This window comes from Chelmon rostratus, chromosome 20, assembly GCF_017976325.1.
Source record: "Chelmon rostratus isolate fCheRos1 chromosome 20, fCheRos1.pri, whole genome shotgun sequence".
In the NCBI taxonomy this organism is placed as follows: domain Eukaryota; kingdom Metazoa; phylum Chordata; class Actinopteri; order Chaetodontiformes; family Chaetodontidae; genus Chelmon; species Chelmon rostratus.
In genome coordinates this window covers 18,779,886-18,786,312 of record NC_055677.1, presented here as the reverse complement: position 1 = coordinate 18,786,312, position 6,427 = coordinate 18,779,886, and positions in this window count along the sequence as shown.

Below are 6,427 nucleotides of genomic sequence, written 5' to 3'. Positions count from 1 at the left end.
CAGACATGATGTGATGACCAAAACATTTAGGTCAAATTTAAATAAATGAGCGAAAAGCTGGAGGAACATATTGCCATTAACAGAATCTATGTACTGATATGTAAGTAGCATGAACAGGAAGGAGGGGGGCGGATGCAAATGGTCATTCTTCTGCTGACTGTGATGTTGATGTGTAGTGTGTAGGAGCTGCAGCAGTGATCCATGTCCCTCGTCTGACATTTCTGCTGAATCGTTGAGTGTTATGTGCCAAGCCGCTTCCCAGAGTGGCTCAGGGCAACTTTAGGAAACCATGACTTTGCATCCTCCCTCCTTGCACTGTCAATGAAAATGTAGGAGGGAGGAAAATCAGACTGCTTCTGTTTGGTCATTCACATTACCCGTTTGGATTTGACTTAGTGATTTTCTCTTTAAGATTTACATCAAGATATTTATTTTTCTTTCAAGTTGCTGCAACAAACTCATTATGTCTCACAATCTAGGAGGAATACAGTGAAGTTGTCATGGTAACACAGTTTCTGCTTGGGTGAATCAAACCTTAATTGCAATCCAAAACATTTTTTCAGTGCAGTTATGAAAAATATCCGCTGACAATCAGTGGAAAAGGAGCCAAACTGGACTAAGGAAGAGAAATCTGTGTTATTAGCTAAATCTACCAGAAAGAAAGGGATTGTCCAGTTTGCAGCTGCAGATGTGGTGAAAGTACACAGTTTACCTGCCTCTGAACAGTCTTTCTTGGAATCTTTTCATTGCAAATTCTGTTGTGTGTGTCTTGGCTGCAGCGAGGAGGCAATTAGCTATGCTCAGCATGAGAGAACATCTTTTATGGGGAAAAGACCAGCTGTCCTCTGTGCTTTATGCTAAGATAGGCTAGCTACACCCTAACTCCAGCTCTGTTCTTAACACACAGACATGAGATTGATATTCATATTCTCCTGGATCTGTATTTCCCAGAATGTTGAGCTATTTCAGAAACTCAGTTTAGAAACATCAGTGAGCTGAGTGGACAATGGGGATTAAGGCCACTGTTGGCTGTATTTGTAAGGATAAACTATTTATTTAAGAATACTATCTAATATTATATTCATATTTAATATAATATTTGAGGATTGGTTTTCTCTGTGTGTGTTCCTTGGTTTTAACTGTCTTAGTGTGGTAAATGTGACTGTGTGAGAGAGAGGGAGAGATTATCTTCTCAGACTGTCTTCTGAGTGTTAAAGTCCTGGATGCTCTGTGCAGGATGTCCACCCTTCCTGTGGTGGAGATCAGGGAAAAGGCAGCAGGTTCAGAGGCAGATGGAGCCTGTTGAACCTCTCCCGTGCACACAGCTTATTTCTGTGTTTAGCACGAGTTTAGACTTAAGACAACTGGGGCTCGACAGATATGGCAGTTGAAACGTTCTCATCTGCAGTCTTCAGTTTCATCATACATGCAGTCTAGCTCTCATCCAGGACAACAAACTACCGGTTACCCGGAACTCGAGCTTTTATATCACTGACCTGCTCATAAAATGTTTTGGAAAGAATGCTGAGAATACAAATTCACCAGACGGTGGGAAATCTTTAAAGCTGTAAAAACCCACAACAGGCAGATGTGAATAAACAAAAATAATCTCATCTGAGACTGGAAACAGATGGAAAGACACCACCAACAGGTGGTGTAGCCTGGCTCTGTACAAAGATACCAAAAACCACCGACCAGCAAATCTAAAGCTCACTGTCAGACTGTTTCTTCCTGGACTCTTCACTGGTTGCCTCGACAACTATCCCTGGCCAGGAAATAGTTCGTCACATAACTCCCATCATTTTCTTTTGTTATGTACAGGTTAAACAAACAGTTGCAACATGTTAATCAGTGAGCTTCAGAGGTGCTAAGCAGCTGTTGGCTGTAGCTTTTTATACTTATATACTTTATATTGCACAGACTTAGAAGCGGTATCAATATTTTCATCTTATTCTCGACAAGAAAGCAAATAATGACATTTCCCAAAATAGTGAACTATTCCTTTTTCATTATTTCCTTTATTTATTCTTATTTATTCCTTTATAAGTAGTAATTATAATAATACACTTTATTTACATAGCATCTTTATAATTCACAAAAAGATAAAAATAATATAATATTAATAAATTAAAAAAATAAATAAAAAAAATTAAAAAATACAAATACTTTTTTAAGAAGCCTAATGTCGTAGGGTAAGTCATTCCAGAGTTTGGGGGTCCGGACTGCAAAGGCCTGATCAGCCATAGTCACCAGATGAGCTCTGGGAATGACCAGAAAACTACTATCAGCTGATCTAAGAGGCCGCCATGGCTCATAAGGGGTTAGTAGAATTAGGGGCCTGGTCATTTAAAGCCTTGAAGGTCAACTATGAAAATTTTTAATAAATTTAAAAACTAAACTGGGAAGCCTGAGCTCTGAAACATTGAAACTCTGAAATATTGTTAGCACTCATATAGGCAATCGGTTGAGAGGCAATAACTTTAACTTTAGCATCTTTAAGATGGTTTTACCGTTGCATGTTTAAAATAAGAAGGACAAATAGCCGTGGTCAAGGATCAGTTTATAATGGATGAGATGTGTTTTGCCCTGTTTAGAGGGGATCATGTGGAGTTGGGTAGAGGAATGAATATGAAAGCCAGTGGATTGTGGGACTGAGGGGGACATTGGCTTATATCAGCAGGAGAGGTGGAGGAACTGCTCACAACAGAATCAGTAACCTTAAATAAGATTTTGGAGTCATGGAAGAGTGATGTTGTGGAAATCAAACTGCAGAAATAGACTCTTTAACAGCAGTCTTATCCTCTGATGTACCTTCAGCTTTTCCACATTGCCTCTTGAGACCCGAGTGCGCTCACCGAGCCGTGGAGAAGGATTAGACTTCTTCATTCTACTGTTTGGAGGAGCAATATGGACAAGAATAGAGAGGCAGATGTCGTTGAAAGCCATTAGGGCACTGTTGCTGCATAGAAGAGCTTGAGGTTAAGGTGATGGAGAAAGCTTGGCAGAATTTACTGGCAGAATCAACTTTAAGAACGTGTGACAGGACACTGGCTCACCAGTGAGAGGAGATGAAGAACATTAAAAAACAACAGCTTTATTATTTGAGATGTAAAAGTCAACAAGGAATCACAAGTGAGGACCAAATCTAAGGTACGACCTTTAGGCTGCTTGGCATCTTTAACAATTTGCTTTAAACTAAAAGACAATACAAAGACAGTTAGAAGGACAGCATACATGGATGTGGGTAATATCAAATCCCCTTCCACCACAGAAATCGGTTAGAGTGGATGCAATGTCATACTGAGAAGGAAACGGAGAACAATGAGTCGACAGTTCTCTCTTATATCAGGCGGGTTGCTTGGATGCAGAGAGACTAGCCTCAAGGGTTGCAGGCACATAGGACTGATGAGCCAGTGGTGGAAAACCTTGTAAACAGGATGTTCAATGTATTTTTGAGTGGAATATCTTGAGGTGGATCAGAGCATAAGACTGTTTGCCACAGTGTTTACCCCCACCAGCCTTCACCAGACTCATGACAGGAGCTAGAGCTGGTGTATTAGGATTAACTCCCCGGTAGATCCAGGGACTGTCAGGCTGGTTATGCACAGCTTCGGCCGCTCCGGTAGAGACAAAACAGGACCATGGGATAGCAGTGAATAGTTTATCCAGTGCCGGAGCTGAGCTGGGGGAGCAGGTCAGGCTGGTCCGGTCCCAGATGTCAGCCAGAGGAGCCCAGGGCAGCAAGATGTTCAGCCTGAGGAGTAGTACCGGGTGAGAACTTTTACACAAGCTCGTCCTTCTGTCTGAGCTGAGCCTCCAGATCAGTCGAGAAGCTCAGATGTTAGGAATCAAACACAGCCATGGTAAGAAGGCTGAACAGAACACACCCCGATCACTAAAAAGTCTTCAGCAAGCGGAATATGTGAATTAAAAACGACTAAAAACAAACAGACTGGGTGAAAGTAGTTGCAGATAATAATAAAATAAATCAATTTTACCACAAAATAATAATAAGTTGCGCTTTTTTTAACTTCACATTCTTCACAGCTTTAATGTCATAAAGAAAATGTGCCACCATCAGGGCGTTCGTACGTTCAGTGTTCTTCCTGTAGGAACTTGTATGAGCAGGTCTGTGACTCGTCGCAAAGGGGACTGGATGAGGGCTGTGCAGTGTGGTGACGCATGACCGTTTTCATACCAACACAAATTCAGGATTCCTGCCAGAGCTCTGCCCTTATCGGGCTGGAAGAGGAAACAAATATATTTACACACACATACTCATGGTTACTTCTCGCCTTTGCTTGTATGGCGGTGTCGCTGTAGCTCCAGTGTACAGAGGGATGTGGTCATTTGGCTGAAGAACAGAAGGAGTAACTTGTGCTTTTGGTTCTCTTTTGGACTTTTGTGCTGCAATAAATGTCGAGATGATTAGGTGGTAGTTTCAAGAGGTAGCCGAGCTCTTTCTGTAGCATATTTTTACCCCCACTGCCATACTATTACTTTTTCTCTGAGGTTTGCTTCAGTCGCCAGACCCGCTGTCCCACCTCTCACTGATGATGAACATCGCACTCATACATTGCACAGAACATTCTTTTTGTTCAATATGTTAATTTAAACTCCAAATTCATTCAGATGAGGGCATTGTAATTCTTAAGTCAAACAAATGTTTTCAAGTGACTGGTGTGACAGGTGTGATCCACTTGTGCATTTCATTCATACTTCAGAGAAAATTCTAACTTTGAGAGTGGAGAAACTAGTGAATCACTGAAATCTGTTCGTTTGGTTCTTACATGAGGCCCATTGCAAAGCTTTGTTCGGAATGTTGAGTTCACTTTTAAACAGTGTTTTATGAGATTTCCACTCAAGCAGAGGGAGGGTGTTGTGGCTTTGAGCTCATGTTGTAGCTGGCTCCACATTAAACAGCAAATACTGTATGTTCAGTTCACCTGCAGGGGCGAGGCCTCTTAACTTTTCAAAAGGCAGTTTAAATTTGTTCAAAGCTAAAACAACGTGCTCAAAAGAATCCTCACCTTTACTAGTGCCCTGCATGGCTTGCAAAGACAGCAAATCCTCCCTCGTATCAAACTCTGTGGTAATTCCACTGACACAAATGGCTCTCTGGGAGGTATTTGCTGTCTGTTGTTTCGTCGCAGGCCAGACAGAAATTTCTGCCATATCAGTAATCCACTGTGTGACGGACAGAGACATTTTAGAATAGTTTTACTTTGTCTTATGCTAGCAGCTGCACAGCAGCAACAAGGCTCCCCGTCCCCAATTCTCCTTCTGAATGAGGTTTCAGCTTCTTAGCTATTAGCTCGCTTGCCTGCCTAACACTGTCTCTGTCAGAATGTGGTCTTGTGAAAGCTGCTTGTTGGGCATCCGAACTCCGCTGAAGAGTGTTAACCTAATCCAGGCGCATTCATCCTTGCAGCTCATCTAGTTTAGCATGTTTCAAGCTGTAATGATGCTCAAGATTGACCCTTTTCATCACTGACAAAACAAAAAAATGATCTTTCTTCCATTTCTCTTGGATAGCACAATATTACGCATCTACTTTTCTTTCCTTGACAGTCGCATGATGCATTGATGTTATTACTAACGTAAACGCTATGTGCGTGATGCGTTCAATGTGTCAAGAGAATATCTGAATATTTTGAGCTGCTTATTTTCAATTTTTCATGGACCAGATCAAATGATCTTGTAGGCAAAATGCGCCCTGAAGGCCAGACTTTCCTTTTTCTATCCGTTTTTTGAATGAGACCAGGGCCCTGTGCAGCAACGTCTCTTTAGGTCTCCAGCCGTTAGATATTGGGAACACACAGCACAATATTAGAGAAGGTATTCTGTTTAATCATGTCAAACTATGCAACAGGTACTGGAATTGTGAAAGCATCTTAATCCTGTGTTCTCTCTGTCTCTCTGCTGTTTTTATCCTCTCCCTGGTAACCTCTTCTCCTTTTCCTCTTCTCCGAGGCTTTTGACATCAAATACCATGACACATTGTGAAATATGTAAATAAACTTCACTTCTGATAAAATGTGATACGCACTAATGGATCTACTGGAAGTTGTTAATCACATTTCAATCACATTTCCAAACTTGTCATTTCTCTGCCTTTAGGAAGGTCAAAGCAGTGGACTGTGGTAGAGGCAGACATTTGTTTTTACCACACCACTTAAGTACTACATGAGGAGGGCAGACCACTGAGACCTTAACGATAAACATATAGCTGAATCATCTGACAGTATCAATAAAAACTGCGCATTTCATACTTGAGTTTATGGTCTAGCATTCTATAGCCATGCTCACAATGACACCGCTAACATGCTGACGTTTAGTAGGTATAATGTTTAGCATGGTCACCATTTTAGCTTAGCATATTGGCATGCTTATAATAATTAGCTGAAAGCTGATGTTACAACTTTTT